The sequence below is a fragment of the Glycine soja genome, chromosome 19 (genome assembly GCF_004193775.1).
Source record: "Glycine soja cultivar W05 chromosome 19, ASM419377v2, whole genome shotgun sequence".
NCBI classification, from domain to species: domain Eukaryota; kingdom Viridiplantae; phylum Streptophyta; class Magnoliopsida; order Fabales; family Fabaceae; genus Glycine; species Glycine soja.
The window spans coordinates 7314496-7337807 of record NC_041020.1 but is presented as its reverse complement, the minus strand read 5'-3'; the positions used below and the strand labels follow the sequence as shown (position 1 = coordinate 7337807).

Sequence of the window (23312 nt, the reverse complement as noted above, 5' to 3'; positions counted from 1 at the left end):
ATTTACTAATTTTGCAATACAGTCTATTAGTGAAGACATATCAACAAATTAGATCTCCAAATTAGGTGTGAAGGACCACCCTTTGAAATTTTAAGATACCAATTATCTGTCTGGTTACATGGTAAAAAGCTCCTAGGTGGACAAAAACACCCACATTCGGTCAAATAGGAAACTTTCTTTTAAGATATACATAAGCAATACTCTTATCCAACCTGCCTGCTGAACTGAATCTTATCTAACTGATATCTGACACATTTTGTTTCATGGCTTTGGATACAACTCATACAAGTATTAGGTGCAATGTGATACATAAAATTATATTTTAATTTCTTTATTTCTTAATATAGATGATATCTATTGATGGGTCATCTCCATCATCCTAACATCATTGGTGTTCAATCTCTTATCGAATTTATTAAAAAACTTAATGATAACAATTGTTTCACTATTTAAAGAAATAGTGTATGTAAGAAGTTTCAATAAAACAGTCTAGATTTAATGCTTACCCGACTTAGGCAGCCTTATTATACGCCTATGGGTATTCATTACAAGTACGATACAAATATGGATATGTGACCATAAAGTATCTGTACATCAGAGGACACAAATAATCAGAGTTCTTCAGCAACAGCTGCCACCTTGCTTCTATTTTGGTTAACAACCTAAAGCTAAAAATGGATGACATTGTCAGAAGAACAACTTTAAGATAGAACCTGGGAATTAGCATCCATCCAAAGGAGCTCACATTAAAATTGCTTCAAACAGTGTTATGTGCTGCTTATGATGAAAATAATTAAAAGGATGGTGAGAGATCTCGTGTCTGCATGCCACAAAATCTGATAATGTACTTAACTACATACAAAGATCAAGAGAATAAGATGCAACAAGTGACCCTGAGTACAAGTGAGGATGACAAGAACAGAACAAGAGATAAAAGTAGTGGAAAAGGCTGCTAAAGAAAAACACAATAGTTACTGAATGATAAGATGAAACTTGTTAAGCACAGTGATTAGACAAATTTTTAGCACCAACACTTTCTCGACATCTGTACAACATGTGTCCTACACTACTCACTAAGTCTAACAAAAGTTTTGTTAGTTCAAACAGTTTACTTGACACATCCACATGACTTGAACACTTAAGCTATCTATATGGCTGGATACTTCAAGAACATTGATATTATAAAACAGATTCAATTTTTTAACATTCAAAAAGTCAAGTTAAAATATATTATATTGAAAATTAATCGCATAATATTTTGGTCATGAGGCTCATAATCATAAAAATAAAAAGAGTAAATATACAAATCTTGATTATCTATTTAGTTCTTTTGTACCAACTAACAAACCTACATGGGTGGCCTGGAAAAACAGAAAACTTGCATAAGATTTTGGTAAAATTTTCCTCTACAGTTATCTAACACAACAAATAGATTTTCTTATTTACAACAAATAACTTTTCAGTGGCTGAACAGTAAATGTTATTGTCAAAGATCATTTGTTCAAGAGCCAAACTTTCAAAGTAGTGTAACTTTTCCCCTCTACATCTCACCAATCACCCCCTCTCTGAATCTCTCTGCTGACTCAGCTTTCTATTGCTTCACAATTTCCTCTCCTCAGCTTGTATTTCCTTGATAGGACTAGGATATGGGTTTTTTCCTCAAACAGGTATATGCTTTCTTTTTTGCCCTCTTCTCTGTCAGATACTCTCCATCTAGGAAGCAAAAAAGCCAAAGTGGATTATTAAAGGATAAGAGAACACAAGGGAAAAACAAATTGCAGAGCTAACATGTTCAGGAACCAGTTCACGTTACTACATCTGCCATAGCCATTGCTTGTTCCTTACTAACACCTTGCTCCTTTAACTCAAGAACCCTCAATCCAAATACGAGAGATGGAGGGGGATCAAAAGCACAGAACCTACTGAAAATTAATCATCCATATGAACTAAGTGGACATGATCTAGGGCATATTTAAAAGTAGGCAACTTGGAAAAAAAATACCCTACTCTAATTCTATGCATCCAATATGAATCAGTCATTCCAAAAGCATTAATTGTTAGGATTAAGCACAAGAGAAGAGCTCAACCCAAAAGACTGGTTCATTAGGTGAAGAACCTCAAGGACTATGTACCACACCAAGTAGTTTACTCTACTCAATGTGTGACTCATAACACAGCACCATAGGCCACAATTCGGTGTTCATGTGGTGGAATTTTGACTTTCCGCTACATTCCACCATCCACCATTGATAACATTGTCTATTAGTAACAAACATTTCATTTTAAGAATTCTTACCAAGTTGATAAAACCAGCATATATAATATATATACATATAAGCAAAGAGTTATCAGATATCACATATCAGAAACAGAGCAGAGACATATAATCTTTCACATGAGTAGTTCTATATTTAAGAACTCAGTCCACACCCAGAAAGGGCAAGACAAAATGAAGAAAGAGAATGAGAGAAAGTACACCTCTTTTCAGTTTCCACTGTTTCTATGGAAAGGAACTCAGAGTGTCAGATTATACTTGAATCCACTCAGCAAGTAGCTAAATGAGAAATTATAACTAGAGAAAAATACATATTCCAAATGCATTTGAAAAAAATGTGACAGATCTATTATATAAAAACATTTGTATAACAGACTACAGATGAGAAATATTCATTATAACTAGAGAAAAATACCATATTCCACATGCATTTGAAATACCATATTCATTATGACAGATCTGTCACATAAAAATACTTGAGCAGCACTAAAGGCTAACATAGCCTCCAATCAATTGAATAAACATCAGTCATGAACATGATCAATATTATTGAGAACAATGGTACAACAATCATACTGAACTCAACATTTTCAATATTTTAGCTGTCAACATAAAGCCTAACTAAGCAGTTTCTGCGCTTATTTAGAAATTCAGATAAATATTCATGCTTAAGAGCAGAGCATATTCTAATTTTTTTCAGCTCTAGGAAATGTTGCAGGTGGCGCTCTTGTAAACACAGTCAAAAAGATAATAATACTCAAATTTTCACCCTGCAGGAAAAAAAAGTTTGAATAGTATATTTTTATTCCTGTAAATAAGAAAATGTTCCTAGAAAAATAGAATGTTCCTTAAATAAAATCATATTTTTAATTCCTCATCTATAAAAGAAAAATGATATAGGGACATCTGTTATAATACAAACACTTCATTGGCACTTCTCATTTTTTTTCAATGTCTCTTCTTATCACATCCACGTTTCTCTTTGTTCTCTCTTTCTCTCTTTAGGAGTACATTAGCATAAGGTGTCGATGTATCATTTTTGTTTATAAAATTGGCGTTGTATTTCATGTTACTAGTACTAAGTCCAAGAAAAGAACAGATATTATTACACTTAACACATTTTAAGAAACTAAAAATATATAACTTTTTTTTCAGGAGATTAAAAGATTAAATACTGACATTTCCTTATCAACTTAAAATGTATTTCCTTCCATCTCAAATATAAGAAGTAAAAAAAAACATTTCACGCTAACTAACAAAAGTTACTTAGCAATATTTAATTGCATCAATTTTAATTAAAAAGTAACTTTTTTTCAAATTATATTTGGAACTTAGTATAAAAAATAAGAGTTTATGAAACTAGTACCTCAATCAAATGAATGATAAGAGAAAAATATGTTTTTTTCTAATGCCTAATGACTAGAGAGAGTATATATTAAAAAAAAAAACACTAAACTTTAAATAAACATTGAAAATCAAAATTAGGTGACAAAACACATGACATCCCAAAAATTCCTAAAATCACTAAACTCAGAAGTCAGAATGCCTAATGTAGACCAAAACAGGAGAATTGAACACCACAAGCACCACATTCCTCAGTATGATTCAGAAACAAATAAATTATGCTAAAAAGTGAAATGCAAAATAATGGCAAACATTGCAAAAGGTACCATTTTGGAGCTAAATGATAAAACCCCAAAGGGTACAAGAAAAAACCAAGAAAGGCACCAATTGAATCTGAAAGTGGGTGCAAAAAGAAAAAGAAAAAAAAAAAAAGAATGTGAGACATTAACTGTTCCATGGCTTTGAGACACACGGGATGTGCCTTGATCAAACCCTTCACAAGCTCTGATAAACGACATCGTTTAGCTGCCCCGATCCGATTCTCATCTATTCGTTATCGCTTTCACCACTCTTCACATGTTCATTTCTTGAATTAGTAGCTTATGTGCTTCTTTATAGTTTTATTCTTCGGGTACCTTCATAGCACAGGTTAACCTAGGAGCAGAGCTGAGCATTCTTACCTATTGATTGCAATTTGTCTTATACTAACTTCGTGAACTTGACTATTTGCCGGTGAAATGCTTGAAGGATGTTAAGTTTGTTTTGCGGACGGAGAAGATATGGAGAGTAGCACTCTCAATGGCATTCTCACACCCGTTTTCCGTAAAATAAAAAATTAATAATTTTTTTTAGAAATTAAATAAATGAAAAAAAAGAATTTTTTATTACTTAAAATAAGAGTTTGATAATATTAGAAAATAAATAATATAAAATAATGATTTAGAGAATAAAAAGATGTTTTAATTGATTATTTATTTAATAAAAGAGAAATAAAATTTCCTTTGTTATAAAATAATAAAATAAAATATAAATAAAGTAAATAATAGGTTGAAAGTAAGTATCCTAACTAACTTAATTTAAACATTTGTACCCTCCATCTTTGTCTTAAATTTTTTTTCCTTCTTTCTCTTCTAATATCTTCTTTTTTTTTGCATACATTCAAACATGTCTTAATAAAATTATAATCCCAATAACCGTTAGATCCTCGTGAAATTTGAACATCATCTTCAGAACTCATTTTCGCACATTTTTACTTTTGGGATTTGAGAAATAATGTCTATAGAGAGAGAAACGTCCCTCGCACAGAGATAGTAAAATTGAGGCTCCAATCCCTTTTGTTTCTCTCTAATGCTTAGAAATCATAACAGAACAACCAAAGGAAAAGCTTGAGGAATCCCAGGGAACTGCTAGAGACATTGTTATTGTCATCGGACTACACACGTGAGTCCGCTTATGAATGAGTTTATCGCAATTGGAGTTAAAATGAACATGTGTAAGGGTCCTTAGATGATCAAATTGGGATTTTTTTGGGATGTTTATGATGATAATTCTGCCTTTATGATTATAATCACAAGATTGTTATGTTTGACGGACCAATTGATATCCTAATGCAAATTGGTTGATAAAATTTGTTGGATCGAGTGACCTCAGAATAATTAAGAAGGGGGGTTAAATTAATTATTCCTAAACCTTTACTAATTAAAAAATTACTCTTCTAAGGCTTTTACTAAATTGTTAAGAGAATGAGGAGTAGAAGAGAAACTTAACAGAAAGTAAAAGCGGAAATTAAATGCACAGCAGAAAGTAAAAGAGTAGGGAAGAAGGAAGCAAACACACAAGAGTTTTTATACTGGTTCGGCAACAACCCGTGCCTACATCCAGTACCCAAGCGACCTGCGGTCCTTGAGATTTCTTTCAACCTTGTAAAAATCCTTTTACAAGCAAAGATCCACAAGGGATGTACCCTCCCTTGTTCTCTTTGAACTTAGTGGATGTACCCTCCACTAGAACTGATCCACAAGAGATGTACCCTCTCTTGTTCTCAGTCAAACCCAAGTAGATGTACCCTCTACTTGTACCACAAAGGATGTACCCTCCAATGTGTTAAGACAAAGATCTCAGGCTGTTAAACCTTTGATACTTTGTGAATAAGGATACAAAAGAATTCTCAGGCGGTTAGTCCTTTGAACACTTTTTTATAAGGGAATGGGAAGAATCAAAAGAATTCTCAGACTGTGTCGTTTTGAATTCTTTGACAAGGGAGAAGGGAGACACAAAAGAATTCAGGCGGTTAGTCCTTTGTTCTTTTGGAAAAGGGAGAAGAGAGACACAAAAAGAATTCAGGCGGTTAGTCCTTGGCGAATTCTTTTTGGTAGAGGGAGAAGAGAATGAAAAGATGAATAACTCAAGTTTTCAAGGTTTAGAAAACCAGAAAAACTTCAGAAAGCTTTTGGTACAAAGAAGAAGAAGACGTTTAAAGAGATTCAAGGCTTATAAAGGATTGTCTGAATAAGTGTTCAAGATTGAATGAATGAATGAAAATGCAAAACAAAACCTTGCTTTTATAGACTCTTCATGTCTGGTCAAGAAGACCATTTAGAAGAGTTATAACTTTTAGAAAAACTTAAAACCAATTTGAAAAAGTCAAAAACCTTTTGAAGAGTTACATCTTTTGATTTATTCAGAAACAATCACTGGTAATCGATTACCAAATCAGTGTAATCGATTACACAAGGCTTTTATGTGAAAGGATGTGACTCTTCACATTTGAATTTGAATTTCAACGTTCAAAGGCACTGGTAATCGATTACCAAAACATTGTAATCGATTACAGCTTTTTGAAATTAATTGGAACGTTGTAAATTCAATTTGAAAACTCTTTCAAAACAATTTTGCTGCTGGTAATCGATTACAACAATCTGGTAATCGATTACCAGAGAGTAAAAACTCTTTGGTAAACATGTTTTGAGAAAAATCATGTGCTACTCAATTTTTGAGAAAAACTTTTCATACTTATCTTGATTAAGCCTTCTCTTGATTCTTGAATCTTGATCTTGATTCTTGAGATCTTGAACCTTGAATCTTGATTCTTGACTCTAAACTTTCTTCTTGAGTCTTGAATTCTTCTTGATTCTTATCTTGAACTCTTGAATTGTTCTTGATTCACCTGAGTTGTTCTCTGATTGATCTTTGAGCTTTTTGTCATCACCTTTTGTCATCATCTTTTGTTATCATCATTGTTATCATCAAAACACCTTTAAATTACCTTTGATTCTCCATGAAGCTTTGCTTCTACAAAATTGAGTGCTCTTGGTTTTTTTTTTTGTGATTATTGAACCTATGATTTTGATTCCTTTGATTATGATATGATTATGTAAAATTGTATGAGGGGTTTTACTCCCCATGTTGTGAGAAGCATTTTTGTATAATTCGTTTGTGTTTTGGAAAAAGATTTACTAGATTAGTGTGTTAAATTATTATATTGAGATCATGAAATTGTGATTGAGATAGTGTGTAAGTGATAAATTGAATATGTGATGAATTGTGAGATACATGTGTATTGAGATATTGTATGTATTGCGTTGTGAGTTATCAATTGTGTAATCATACAACTGTAAGACCCTTTAAGGGCAACGAGTTAATGCGCGACGAGTATTATGATGGGATCCGCTGTGGGAACCTAACAAGTTGAATCATTTTGAGGCGCGAAAAGTTAAAATGATTTTGAAAACAATTGAGTAATTGTGTGTATTACATAGTTTATAGGTAAAGTTTGTGTTTGTGCCATGCATATATTAATATTGTGTGATGTGTATATGATTCATGAGTGTGATAATATGTTGCTTTGGGATTATAACATTGTGATTGAGATTGAGTGTATGTGATAAGTTGAGAGATCACACATGTATTGAGATGTTGTGTGCATTGAGTTGTGAGCTATCAACCATACAATCACACGGTTGTAAGACCCTTTAAGGGTGACAAGTTAATGCACGACGAGTATTGTGATGAGATCCATTATGGGAACTCGACGAGTTTAATCACTTTGAGGCACGACGAGTTAAAATTATTTTGAGAATAATTCAAGAGTCGTGTGTTTTTTACTATTCATTGATACAATCTGCGTGCTAAAATGTTTTCTAGGTTGGACCTGAATTGGGAAGGAAAGGTCCTAACTGACTCTTCAGAGTTTAGACCTTGGGGTAAATACACCCGGTTTGAATGCTCCTTTAAGCTTGTGTCAATCTCACATGGTTGAAGTAGTCTCACAAAACAGCGTGACCCTAGCTGGTCTTCCTATGATTTTACCTAGTGAGAGTGACCTGACTTACCAGCGTGTAGTTTGTCTTGCCATGTACTCCTAGGCTCCCGGCGAGGTTTTTCACTGACATGGTACCACATTGCATATAAGATTGAGTCTTAGTGTATCTGTTACATAATACTTGCATAATGACTATTATGACTTGTTACGTGATGGTGGGTAATGAATTGTGTGAGTGTGAGATATTGTGTTGTACTTGAGACGTGTTGTTCTGAACACCTGATTAATGTGAAGGTATGAAATTGATTTTGTGATTAAATCCTTGGGACAAGTGAAGTTACACAATGAGTGGTAAAATGATGTGAATTATGCTAAGTTGAGCTCATTATACTTATATTATATATATGTGCTTCGTTTAGATTTACCTGTTTAGGAATATGATAACTCACTCCCCGTGTGTTGTTTGTGTTTGGGTCCTGTGATAATCTTGAACCTTGTGTTCGTGGGAGCAGATGGTTAGGTGGATAATTTTAAAGAACCTCGCGCTAGAGGATGCTGAGACACAACACTATGATATGATGTGGTATTGGGCATGAGTTTCTATATTATTTGCATAATGTTCTGAATATGTTAGTTTATGTTATTATGTTGCTTAACTTGTTTTCTTTTGTTAAAATTAGATGGCCTTGTTTTGGGCCAGAGATGTTTTCATACCCTTATTTGATAAGTTTTTAATTTGGTGATTAACGTGAATGTGAACCTTTTACCCATGTGAGTTCCTTTATGTTTATTGAATAAAATTATTTTAATTAATTTCGCATTCTCATGTATGATATTATATAAATATGTATGTTGGGATATCATAGACATTATTTGCACTGTTCCAGGTTCTCATGGACTCATCAACTTCCATCTACCTAGCATGGTAACATTAAGAAATCATGACAAATTTTGGAAAAAATTGTTATAGATTATCTCTGTATAGAAAAGGTTTTCCATTGCTTAACTAATTTGATTATTTTAGTGGCCTATTTGCACTTTTCAATTATTTTTATAGATTTTTTGATAGAGTTGTTTTCATAAGTTTATCAATAAGTTTTTAATTGAAGTTCCAGTCTAGGTAGATTCAAGGTTCAGAAGCTTATTGATTTTGATAATATCACAAGAGAAAATACAACATTAAAAGTAATTTAAACATAAAATAATCAATCTTTATACTATGTGTTCTTCTTGTCAGATCTCATTCCAGGTGATTTTATCCATATTATTGGGGATGCACATGTTTACCATAATCATGTGAGGTCTTTGCACGAGCATCTCCATAAACAACACAGGTTTAATTTTCAAAGAATGATGTTGTTGTTGTTCTCTTTTCGTTTTTCTATTTCCCTGCCAAGAAGACACTTAACAATAAACTAATAAATTAAAACCCAAAAAATGCAAAGCTTGTGAATAACATTTGAATCATGTCATGCTTTTAGGGTTGGGGAAAAGTGTGCAATGCAGAAACCAGAATTATAGAATTTCTTTTTTATTTTGATTGTTTGGACTTTTGGAGTGAGGGATAGTTCTAAAATCATATTCTGATATTTGAGAATCTTCCTTGATTAAATGAAAAAAAAATGTTTTAAACGAAGAGCCATGCCGACTCAATATTTGCTCTGAGAAGTAATTCTTAATGTTTCTCTCGTTAGTTGATGCCACTCACAAGCACTTGTTTTTGTTGTGAAACGTTGTTTACTTCAGGTTCTTGCAAGTTGTACCAAGATTTATATCATATTGGAGTTCATCACGGGTGGTGAATTGTTTATAAAATTGTGAGTAGCTCAAGATGGAACCTTTTTTGTGTGGATTTTATTGTGGCTTTTATTAATCACCATTCGGGATATTGGAAATGTTTGATGGTGAATAATATGATTGTGCAGATATATCATGGTCATCTTAGTGAAGTTGACTCTAGAAGATATTTCCAACAACTTATTGACAATGTAGATTATTGCCACTGTAACGGAGTTTATCACATAGATTTAAAGGTTTGCATTGCGTGAGATCTGAAAAGTTGTCTATTGCCCTTATGGTGATTTCTTCTAATTTTCCTTTTTTCCTTGTGCAGCTTGAAAATCTTTTACTTGATTCACTAGGAAATATAAAGATTTTCGATTTTGGTTTAAGTGCATTTCCTAAGCAGATGAACTTGTTGCCAAATAACTTTTATATATGACTTCGACTCATGTTAGATATATTGATAACCTACATATAAGGTGTTGTCATGAGACCATTCAATGATAACTCAATGATGTATTTGATATCTTGAGATTATATCTTGACTTTATTTAATGATTTTCCTAATAGAGTCGCAACTGCTGCATTGTAGTTTAAATTGTCCTTAAAATAATAAAATTAAGGTGCTCAGAGGTATGGTTAGTGTTGCAAAGGTTATCAGACGATTCCTTAGTCTATTGGTGATTAAATAATGTATAAAAAGTCATGTTGGAGACCTTGAAAGGTTAAAATTTGCTGCATAATTTACTCTGTTGCCATCTTGCTTTAAGTGCATATGTTGTATGAAGATTTTGATGATGCCAAAAGATTAAAGCTATTCAACATTGATTCAAGTTAAGATCAAGAAATCAAGAGAAACGATTTACAATAAACCTTTATATGTTAAAAGAATCTCTTAAAAAGGTTGCAAAGGTTTGGCCTTAAAAGACTTAAGCTTTCAAATATCTTATAAAGTTTTTAAGTAAATATTACATTTTGAAAAATATGTATTTCTCTCTAGTAATTGATTATCAGAGGTTGTAATCGATTACCAGAAGCAAAAATGATTTTAACAACATTTAGAAAAGTTTGAATTTGAAACTTGAAAGTTGTAATCGATTACCAGACAGTGTAATTGATTACCAAAAGACAATTTTGAAAAATAGCTTTTTAAAAAGGGTTTTGAATTTGAATTTTGAATCATGTAATCGATTACCAGATGTTTGTAATCAATTACCAGCAACGGCACTTTAGAAAACACTTTCAAAAGACACGACCCTTTAAAATATAACCATGTAATCGATTACTAGTGAAGAATTTTAGAAAAAACTTTTTGAAAAGATACATCTCTTCAAACCATTTAGAAAAGGCACGAAGGGCCTATGTATATGTGTGTCTGACTTCGAAAAGCAAGAGAGAAATATTCTAAGAGAACTTAATTGTCAAAAACTCTCTCAACAACTCTTAGACAAACACTTGCAAATCTATTGAGAGTTCATCTAGGAACTTCAATTTGTATTATCATCTCTAAAAGAGAGAAATTCCTCTAGGATCTTCAATTTGTACCATCCACTTTAAAGGAGAGAAATCTTTTTGTTCATCTCATAAAGTCAGTTTTAATCAAGAGACGGGTTATCTCTTGGAGAATCTTTGAACACAAGGATGAGGGATCTCAAGGTGTGTTCAAAGTCTGTAAATGATTTACAGAGATAGTAGAAAATCACAAGTGAGTTGCTTGAGGACTGGACGTAGGCATGGGAAGTGGCCGAACCAATATAAATCGAGTTTGCATTTCTCTCTTCCCTTATCTCATTTATGTTATTGCAATCAATTTTGTCTTGCATGTTTAAAAAAATATTATTAAATTGATTGCTGCTTCTTCTGCATTCTAAGCCTATCATTTAGAAGGGGGTTAAAAGTTTATTAGTGGGAAATTTTGAAACTTAATTCACCCCCCTCTTAAGTTATTGAGGCCACTTGACTAACAAGTGGTATCGGAGCTTAATTCTTGTATAAGGTTTAGAAACTTCCAGAATAGTCATGGCCTCATCAAACTTTTTATTTCCCGAAGGGAACTCTATAAATAGACCTCCTATATTCAATAGTGTGGGTTATCATTACTGGAAAACCCGTATGCAAATTTTCATAGAGGCTATTGATTTAAACATCTAGAAAGCCATAGAAATTGGTCCTTACATCCCTACTATGGTAGCAAGAAATGCAACTATAGAAAACCCTAAGGAACAATGGGATGAAGAGGAAAAGAAATTGGTACAATATAATTTAAAACCCAAAAATATAATTACATTTGCATTAGGAATGGATGAATATTTTAGAGTATCAAATTGCAAGAATGCAAAAGAAATGTGGGATACCTTACAAGTAACCCATGAAGGAACAACGGATGTAAAAAGGTCTAGAATAAATATCCTAACCCATCAATATGAATTGTTTAGAATGAATCAAAACGAAACTATACAAGATATTTAAAAGAGATTCACACACATAGTAAATCATCTTGCATCATTAGGAAAGATATTTCCCAATGAGGATCTTATTAATAAAGTTCTAAGATGTTTAAGCAGGGAATGACAATCAAAGATAACGGCTATTACAGAATCAAGAAATCTTACTAACATGTCTCTTGCAACTTTGTTTGGAAAGCTTCAAGAACACGAAATGGAACTAATGAGACTGAATCAACATGAGGAGAATGATAAGAAAAAGAAAGGAATCACACTTAAAGCTTCATCTTCAATTCAAGAAGGAAGTAATAAAGAAGATTTGAATGAAATAGAGGAAGATGATGATTTCAGTTTCTTCGTAAAGAGGACATCTGAGAGTTGATTATTGCCCGAGTTTCAAGAAAAGAATAGAAAGATCTTAAAAGAAAACCTTCAATGATAAGAAAGCAAAGAAGGCTTACATCACTTAGGAAGACAACATTCATCCGAAGATTCAGAAAATGAAGTTATAAATCTGAGTCTAATGGCCAAAAATTATGAAAGCGATGAAGAGGTTTCTTTGAAGAAGAGTTGGTACATAGATAGTGGATGCTCTAAACACATGACGGGAGATGCATCAAAGTTCACTCATATTTCTCCCAAGAATAGTGGACATGTGACTTATGGCGACAACAATAAAGGTATAATCCTTGGAGTTGGAAAAATAGGTACGAATTCATCTACCTCCATTGAAAATGTTCTACTTGTTAATGGTCTTAAGCACAATTTACTATGTTTTAGTCAATTATGTGATAAAGGTTATCTAGTATTATTTGACTCTCATAATTGTGTTATTGAAAACAAACATGATAGAAATATAAAACATATAGGCTATAGATCAAATAATGTTTACATGATAAATTTAGATAGAACACTAAATCATGATCAATGTTTTCTTAGTAAAGATGATGATCCTTGGTTATGGCATAAAAGAATTGCCCATATAAACATGAAACATTTAAATAAACTAATTTCTAAAGATTTAGTTATTGGTTTACAAAAACTTAAATTTGAAAAAGATAGATTATGTGATGCTTGTCATAAAGGAAAACAAGTAAGGGTTTCTTTCAAATCAAAGAATATTGTATCTACAACTCAACCCTTACAACTTTTGCATATGGATCTTTTTGGTCCCTCTAGAACTATGAGTTTTGGAGGAAACTACTATCCTCTTGTTATAGTTGATGATTACTCCAGATTTACACGGACATTATTTCTCACTCATAAAAGAGATGTTTTTCATGCTTTCAAGAAACTTGCTAAAATTATTCAAAATAAGAAAAATCTCAAAATTAGGAGTGATCATGGAGGAGAATTTGAAAATAAGGATTTTGAATCATTTTGTGATGAAAATGACATTGAACATAATTTTTCTGCACCTAGAACCCCTCAACAAAATGGAGTAGTTTAGAGGAAAAATAGATTTTTAAAAAAGATAGCCAGAACTTTGCTTAATGATACAATCCTTCCTAAATATTTATGGGCTGAAGTTGTAAATATTGCATGCTATATTATGAATAGAGCTTTAATTAGACCAATCTTAAAGAAAACTCCATATGAATTATACAACGATAGAAAACCGAACATTTCTCATCTTCATGTGTTTGGATGTAAATGTTTTGTGCTAAACAACGGCAAAGACAACTTGGTAAGTTTGATGCAAAATCTAATGAAGGTATATTCCTTGCACAGTAAAGCATTTAGAATTTATAACAAAAAAACTATGATCATTGAAGAATCTATCCATGTTGCTTTTGATGAAACTAACCTAATTTTGCCAAGAAAGGATACTCTAGATGATATTTCAAATTCTTTAGAAGGAATGCATATTCATGGTGAAGATCACAAAGGCAAAGAAAAAGGAAATGATGAAGACTTTCAAATTGATGAAACAAAATCAAGTGCATATCTTCCAAAAGGGTGGAGAACTTCTAGATACCACCCTCTTGATAACATTATCGGTGACATATCTAAAGGGAATTCTCTCAAGATATGCAAAATGAATTTGGAATGTCAATGATGGATTTGGGATGGAAAATGCTAAACATATGACTACTCCAATGAGTACTGCTTGCTATCTGGATAAAGATGAAACCGATCAGTCAATAGACATAAAGAAATATAGAGGTATGATCAGATCTCTTCTTTATTTATCTGCAAGTAGACCTGATATAATGTTTAGTATTTGTATGTGTGCACGATTTCAAGCAAATCCCAAAGAATCTCACCTTAGTGTAGTTAAAAGAATCATGAGATATCTATTAGGCACTATTAATTTAGAATTATGGTATCCTAAAAGTTCCACTTGTAATCTAATAAGATACTCTTATTCTGATTTTGTCGGTTGCAAAACTAATAGAAAGAGCATTAGTGGAACCTGTCATTTCATTGGCTCTGCTCTAGTTTCATGGCATAGTAAGAAATAAAATAGTGTTGTTTTATCCACTGCTGAGGCGGAATATATTTCTGCTGGCAGTTGTTGTGCACAAATACTTTGGATGAAACAATAACTTTCTAACTATGAATTAATTCTTAATCATATTCTCATTCGATGTGATAACACGAGTGCAATAAACCTATCCAAAAATCCTGTTCTACACTTGAGAACCAAGCATATTGAGATTAGGCATCATTTCTTGAGAGATCATGTTCAAAAAAGGAATTGTGTACTAGAATTCGTTGACACAAAGAATCAGTTAGGTGATATCTTTACAAAACCTCTCCCCAAAGAAACCTTATTTGCTATTAGAAGAGAATTAAGACTCCTAGATATCAATGACTTAGATAAATAATTAATTTGTTTGTTTATTATTTTCTTTTCTTGTGATTGTTAAACTTTTGATTGCCCTTGATGATTGTGTTTGTTTTTAATGATTATTGTTGATTGAGGTTTAATGATTGTTTTCACTTGAGTTTTGATTGTCTTTGATAATTATGTTTTGATAGTTATGATGATTGTTGATTGTTGTTGATGATTGTTCTTGAAATTTTGATTATCTTTGATGTCTGTGTTTGAGAATTTTTTATACTTGGTTTGATTGTATATTTTGATTGTTGATTGTTGTTGATGATTGTTATACTAAATGTGTGTTTTGTGAGTGAAAAATAGTTAGATTTTTATGAAAAATCCATGTTTTTAGGGTCTGGTAATTGATTACCACTCCCTGTAATCCATTACAATAGGCTGTAATCGATTACCAGCGGGCTTGGTCAGTTACAGGTTACGCCTGTAATCGATTACCATGAGCTATAATCGATTACAGCTCGTCCCTGTCTATAAATACTGCATTTTGCTCTCTCCTTGTGCAGCCCTTTTTTCTTTCACTCTCCTTGACGGCGCCCCTTTTTCTCAATACTTCAAATCTCCATAACTTTCTCGTTTCTTGTCCAAATCACTTCAAACAAAGCTCAAATTTCTTCTTTTTCAATTCTCTACAAAACCCACTGATCAAAATTTTCAGAAACAAGCTCAAAATGGCAGAATCCTCAAAGAAGAGAAAGGGATCCTCCTCCACCACCACCGCTGTAGGCCAATGTCGCCACGACACATCCGGTGACCCACCAGCACCAAATCCTCCTTCTTTTTCATCTCACAGGTCATTAACTTTGTTTTCTTCTAATGACCAGCATCAAAGGTACTATTCCCAATTCTCCAATCGTGTCATTCTCGATCCTAAGTATTTAGATGTAAAATTCTTTGATGGGGAAACCTTTGGTTGCTATCAAGTGTTTCAAAATTTTGAATTAGTTGAGTTTATGTCTATGCCATTTTTGTATTATCCTGAATTAGTTAGAGTCTTTTATAATAATTTGAAAATTCAGGATGGAGTCATTTTCTCTGAGGTGCATCAAATACCTATTGTTGTTGATCAATCTCTATTTTATTCTCTTACTAAACTAAGCAGTCAGGGTGTTCCTTTTGAGGGCACTCTAGTTGATGATTGAAAACATGTTTATTCTAGTCATGATGCTTGTAAAATGATCTGTAATGACCATGCTGATATGACCGACAGATTGCTTGCTGGCTCATTCACCTTTGAGTGTCGCATCATGCATTATATCCTTTGTCAAGTCTTGCTTCCCCGGTCCACCAATCTTGCTCAGGCCTCTGAGTAGGATTTAATCTTGCTATTGCTCTTCAAACGGGTTGCCAAATTAACTGGGCCCATCTTGTTTGGTACCATATGCATAAGGCATTACTGGCCAATGCACCTTTTCTGTATCCTCATCTTGTTACTTTGTTTCTTCAACATTTCAATGTTCCTTTAGAGGATGAGCCTTTTGTTAAGGTTAAAAGATCTTTTGCTATTGGTGCTGGTGTTGTTACTTCTTTCGGATACTGGAAGGATATGGATGGCCAATGGGTTCATAAGCAAGACCTGCCACCTCCCATTCTCGATGAACACACACCCTCTCCACCACCGCAACGAGATACCTCTTCCTCCTTATTGAATGACGTCCTCATTGAGCTACGGGATCTTTGAGCTTTTATCGACGATCGCTTTGATGCCATGGACTCCCATATCATACGTCTTGAAGACGACATGAGCTTCATTCAACGTTGCTTTGATCCTCCTGCGGATTCTTAGACGTTTCTAGTATTTTACGTTCTTAATTTTCTAGACATTTTTACTCTTTTTTCCTTGTATTTGGCTTTAGTTATTTAGCACTTTGGTTAATTTTGTGTTTTGCTTTGGATATTTAGCATTTGGTTTATACTTTGCTTTAGATATTTAGCATTTGATTTATGCTTTGCTTTGGATATTTAGTTTTTGTTTTGCAATGGATGATTGGTTTTTTGGTTATGATGCTTGCTCTAGATTTTGTGGCTTTGATATTTACTCCAGTCTTTTTGGCTTTTTGATGTTGCCAAAGGGGGAGAGAAACTAGGGTAGATCTTATCTAAAAACTAGGCAATAAATTGCAAATTTAAGGTGGAGTAAGAGTGAGTGCAAGCATTACAAATCGTATATCGTTTATCTTGTTTTCAGATTGTTGTCATCATCAAAAAAAGGGAGATTGTAAGTTCATATGTTGTATGAAGATTTTGATGATGCCAAAAGATTAAAGCTATTCAACATTGATTCAAGTCAAGATCAAGAAATCAAGAGAAACGATTTACGATAAACCTTTATATGTTAAAAGAATCTCTTAAAAAGGTTGCAAAGGTTTGGCCTTAAAAGACTTAAGCTTTCAAATATCTTATAAAGTTTTGAAGTAAATATTACATTTTGAAAAATATGTATTTCTCTCTGGTAATCGATTACCAGAGGCTGTAATAGATTACCAAAAGCAAAAATAGTTTTAACAGCTTTCAGAAAAGTTTGAATATGAAACTTAAAAGCTGTAATCGATTACCAGGCAGTGTAATCAATTACCGAAAGACAATTTTGAAAAACAACTTTTAAAAAGGATTTTGAATTTGAATTTTGAATCATGTAATCGATTACCAGATGTTTGTAATCGATTTCTAGCAATGACACTTCAGAAAACACTTTGAAATGACATGACTCTTCAAACCAATGAAGAATTTTAGAAAAAACTTTTTAAAAAGACACATCTCTTCAAACCATTTTGAAAAGGCACGAAGGGCCAATATATATGTGTGTTTGACTTCGAAAAACAAGAGAGAGATATTCTAAGAGAACTTAATTATCAAATGCTATCTCAACAACTGTTGGGCAAACACTTGCAAATCTATTGAGAGTTCATCTAGGAACTTCAATTTGTATTATCATCTCTAAAAAAGAGAATTTCCTTTAGGATCTTCAATTTGTATCATCCACTCTAAAGGAGAGAAATCTTTCTGTTCATCTCAGAAAGTCAGTTGTAATCAAGAGACGGTTTGTCTCCTTGAGAATCTTTGAACACAAGGGCGAGGGATCTCAAGGTGTGTTCAAAGTCTATAAAGGATTTACACAGATAGTGGAAAATCTCAAGTGGATTGCTTGAGAACTGAACATAGGCACTGGAAGTGGCCGAACCAATATAAATTGAGTTTGCATTTCACTCTTCCCTTATCTCATTTATGTTATTACAATCAATTTTGTCTTGCATGTTTAAAAAAACATTATTAAATTGATTGTTGCTTCTTATTTTGCATTCTGAGCCTATCATTTAGAAGGGGGTTATGATATGAACCTTCATTGCACAAGGGCTGACTTAAGATCGTCTAGGATTAAACCTTGATGGAAAATTTGGAAATTGATTAAGAAAAGGATGGGAAATTGGCAAGATTCAAGGGTTGGGCAGTGGCTAATTTCTTAGGCCTTAATAAGGTGGATCTTGACATAAAAGGGATGAATGAGATGGTAAAAATGTAGGTGAAGTGACGGCTGGACAGAAATATAGAAATGGCTATAACTCAAGCTACAGAGTTCCAAATGAGGTGATTCCTAAACGAGGTGGAAGATCTCATTTTGAATTTCAATTTAGGCTCAAGAATCACTTAATTTGAGCAAGTAAAACAAGAATTATGTCACAAGATAATTTTGGGCAGAATTGGATTTTTGAGAATTGTGGTTTGAAAGAATAAGGTTGAAGATGAAATGGTGGAAGGAAAGAATCACTCATTCCGGTGAGGGCAGCACACAAAGGATGTGAAATTCCTTTGATATAGCTAGGGTGTTCTTGAATCACTCAAGAACTTAGGAGAATCACTCTCACTAAGATAAAAGAGATAAACTCTAATTTTTCTGAATAAAACTTAACTTGTCTTTATTGATAAAATGGTTCAGCATATAAAGAAGCTTTACCATCAGATTTTACATATGTTTCATTAAAGGAAAATACAATCCACTTAGATTTAGTAATGATCCATTAACATAGGGAATGAAAAGAACTTAATGGCTGAGTGTAACTGAAATTGTGGCAACCAAAAGTCACCCTAAAAGCCATCAAGCCAATCACCATTTGGTCTCCCAAAGGTTGATGCCTAAGTTGCCAATTGGGCCCTTATTACAACTTGAATTAAACCAAACTAAAGCCCCTTTAGTTGATTAACCCAAAACATATTTTTGGTCAGCCAACTTTACAAGGATTGGGCCATTATTTAGACAAACTAAACACTCTAAAATTGAGACAAAGTGGTGTCATTTAGTCCTCCTCCATTTGGGCCATGATACAACTCCCAACCTTGGACTTTTCTCCTTGAAACTTGGGCTTGTATTCAAATAGTATGGACAATAGTTGTTGAAGAGCTTCTTTTGCTTTCCTTGCTCTAGCCCTTGTCATAGGTCCTCCAAGTCCATCAAGTGGATCCTTGCCCTTGCTCTTGGTCATGTCCTCATCAGGTTAAAAGTTTGTTAGTGAGAAATTTTGAAACTTAATTCACCCTCCTCTTAATTTATTGAGGCCACTTGACCAACAATTGCATCTTTTTAGTGCTAGGTGGTTAGTACATGAAATCCCTAATGTTTGGGGAGCAAATGAAGTTAAAATGACTTGTTTTAGTACATGAAAGTGTGACTTATGCAAAAAAAACATGGTGGTTGTCCTGAATAGTTTGAAAAGTCTAAATTCATATTTTAAGTGTTTAAATGGAACTTACCCGGTAGTAGTAAAAGCCAGTCCACCCCCACCCCCAATGTTCCATGTCCATAGTGGACTTAAAAGAAACACTTAGAAAAGAAAAATAAATAAATAATCTAGTCGTTCAATGTCATAATTGTTCACTTTTGGACTTTGATTTTGCACACTCACGAAACAGAGATGGTTGATTTTGAACCAAGGAAAAAGGTTGATTTTGGTGGAGGAGACTTTCTAGAGAAAGCTAGTGAAAATGGTCCTTTGAAGGTGTGATTATTCTATCTACACTCAGATACTTGACTATTACATTGTTGTGAAAGTGAATTCAAAGTCTGCGCAATGACACAGTCCAATTAACTAGCTTCTACCAACTTCTGAGCCACCCTAAGTCCAAACATTGTGTAAATTTAAGGGGTTTTGATGTCAAGGATGCAACTTAATTTAAATTTGTTCATTAAACTAAAAACATATATTATGTTAAAAATATAAAAGCTAGTATTTCTCTTTTTAATTTATGATTTTTTTTTGTTTTTATATCCTTAGTATCAACCTTAAAATCTAATAACATATGTGCAATTAGTGCTATTGATCTTGATTAATTGTTTGTCTCTTTATAATATTTCAAGTTATTGATGTTGAACTCCCTATGATAATCAAGCTTAGAGCATGGGCATAATTGACATTTTTATGCAAGACTATTGCATCCTTGAGATATTAATTTATTATTCACTATTAATTTACTATTTAGTCATAGCCTTATGACTTGAAGCTTATGGGAATGTATTCAACATGTATTTTGTGTTTGCAGGATACGAGTTCCTTATCCATTTCGAAGGGGAGCACTTACATTTGATGCAGGTGAAGCCTTTGCCATGATGATGACATCCTTTGTTGCTCTTGTAGAGGTAATTTCTTTCTTTAAACCTTTTCTATCTATTTTTAATTTGGAATAAGAGTTATTTTTATTTATTAATTAATTGGTATCATCCTTCCTATGTAATACATATTTATACATTTATATTTATTCTATTAGCTTTTATATACATATTCATATCATCTCTTCTGTGGATTTTATAAGAGCTTTGCAGCTAGACATTTAGGATATCATATCAGTCTTATTTTTCTTGGAGACAATTGACCTTTAGAGAAATTATCTTGCTTTCTTAAAATAAATTTTATAAATCTAGATTAATATTATGAAATTGTAAGTAATGTAACATTGTAATGAAAATAATATTTTTAAATATTTTAATTTATAATTAATATATTTTTTATAAATTGGTTATGGTTGGTTCATTGTAAAAACAAACAAAATATTATAAAAATTTGCAAAAAAAAAAAAAAACAACATCTATTGGTCTAAAATCAATGTAGAAAGTGCTCTTACAACATCGGTTTTGGCCAAAACCAATGTCGTAAGCATATTCAACATCAGTTTTGAGCAAAATCGATGTTGTAAAAATAATTTCTACATCGGTTTTTTTTCAAAACCGATGTTTTTATTCATCTTACAACATTGGTTTTGACCAAAACCGATGTTGTTTTTGCTGTTTTTGTATATTTCTTATTATACGATCAGTTTTTGTGAACATCGATGTTGTGTAGTGTATGTTAACATTGATTTTTTGAAAACTGATATTAACATGGATAATGTTAACGTCGATGGTTTCAACATTAGATAAAAACCGATGTTGAAAGTAAAAAATAATCGATGTTAAAAGTCTATTTTCTAGTATTGACTACTACATCTAACAATCAATACATGAAGTTGGACCACACCCTATCAAGGCTGTAGCATGTTAAATTCATGATATAAAGAACAAATAAAGGTGCAAACCATAAAATTATGCAGCGGAACATAAGCTGTTTTTTTAAACACAATACATCACTATATATGGTACCTTGCAAGATCGGAAATATGCACACTAATGACAAGGACAAGAAGCAGATCAAGTAATAATGCAACAAAAAGACAATCACAATTTGATGTAAATTAAATTTTACAAACACAATGCAGTAAAAATATACAAATTTCGGTTATATTATTGCAGCAAGTAATAAATCAATTGCCATTATAAGCACTTAATGTTTACAAATCAAGCCAATAGTTCAAATATTTAAAGAAACAAGAGCAGAAAGATCAGACTAACCTCAACTTTCCAATGTAAGTGTTGCTGGCTTGAGAGAAATCATCAACATGAAAGCAAGGACGGAATATATAGTACTATTTTGCCCCCCCCTATAATATTATGATTTTATAATTATAATTTCAATCTTAATATAAATTAAAAATGTGTAAACAATAAATATTTGGATTCTCTTTTTTATTTTTATTCCCACTTTTCAATATTTAATATTTTTATTTATTTTTCTTAAAAAAACATTTTTATTTATTTAGTTATTTATTATCTAGCAAATGTGCAAAAATGTATAAATTAAAGGATAATCATTCTAACGCTTTCATAAACATTTACTTATTTATCATCAAACAACATATTTTTTTAATCCTAATTTCCCTTGTTGTCTAAGACTCATATTCTAAGGATATTTGTACATCTAAAAGCTTATTGCACTCAAATTTGAAAACTAATTGTGCAAAATGTATAAATTAAAGGATAATCATTCTAACGCTTTCATAAACATTTACTTATTTATCATCAAACAACTTTTTTTTTTAATCCTAATTTCCCTTGTTGTCTAAGACTCATATTCAAAGGATATTTGTCCATCTAAAAGCTTATTGCACTCAAATTTGAAAACTAATTGTGCAAAATATGTATATTGTTGTAGTTAGTATGTTATATTATGGTTTTTTTCTTCATCAACTGATAGATAGATCTTGACTATCATAAAAATTTTGATATGAAAAATGAGAAAATTATCAATTATTTTTGGAATACAAAAACTCATAAAGAACAATTACGATGAATATTTATACTTTTAAAAATAAAACATGTAATATTTTTAATGCAACAAAATTTTGTATGTGTTTTGGCCCCACGACTTAATTTCTGGATTCATCATTGCGTGTAAGTGATATTAAAATCTCTATACATGATAGGAGCACAAAAAGGGTACACTATTACAAGAAACACTTTTTTACATAGGTTAAAAATGACTTTTTATATTGGTTGTACGACCGATGCCTATGCAGGAAATATAAAAACTTTGACATTTAACATTAGATTTCAACCGGTCTTCAATGGTAACTATCTTTTAAATTAGATTAGTTTTTAAGATAGATCCCTATATAACTAATCTAAAAAATAATATGAAATTAATGCCTAGATTATTTTAAAAACACCCTTTTTAAAATCAATTTTGTCTTATAGCATCAGTTACTTTATTAACTAATCTAAAAACACCCTTTAATTACATTAGTTATAAATTGAATTGGTTTAAAAAGATAACCTTTCATATCGGTTTCATTTTTAACCGATTTAAAATCTAGGTTTATATCTGTTCTCTTATAACCAATCTAAAAACTGTTTTTAATTATGAAAGTACCACCGTATTATTTTTTAAAACAATTTTTATTTAAAAAGTTGTTATAAAATGTGTATTTTGCACTAGTGATAGGAGATTTCAGTCAAACATGTCCCTAAAATGACAAAAAAGCAAACATTTTAGAATGAAAGTA

General features: G+C 32.1%; 1 long non-coding RNA gene across 1 annotated transcript; it reads right to left on the bottom strand.

The window, feature by feature from the left end:
* Positions 1-1280: 1280 nt before the first annotated feature.
* Positions 1281-4428, bottom strand: LOC114399963. The gene is made up of 2 exons (XR_003663876.1): positions 4069-4428; positions 1281-1713 (listed from the first exon to the last, which is right to left on the bottom strand). It is a non-coding gene; the product is annotated as an uncharacterized LOC114399963 (long non-coding RNA).
* Between the last annotated feature and the right edge of the window lie 18884 nt (positions 4429-23312).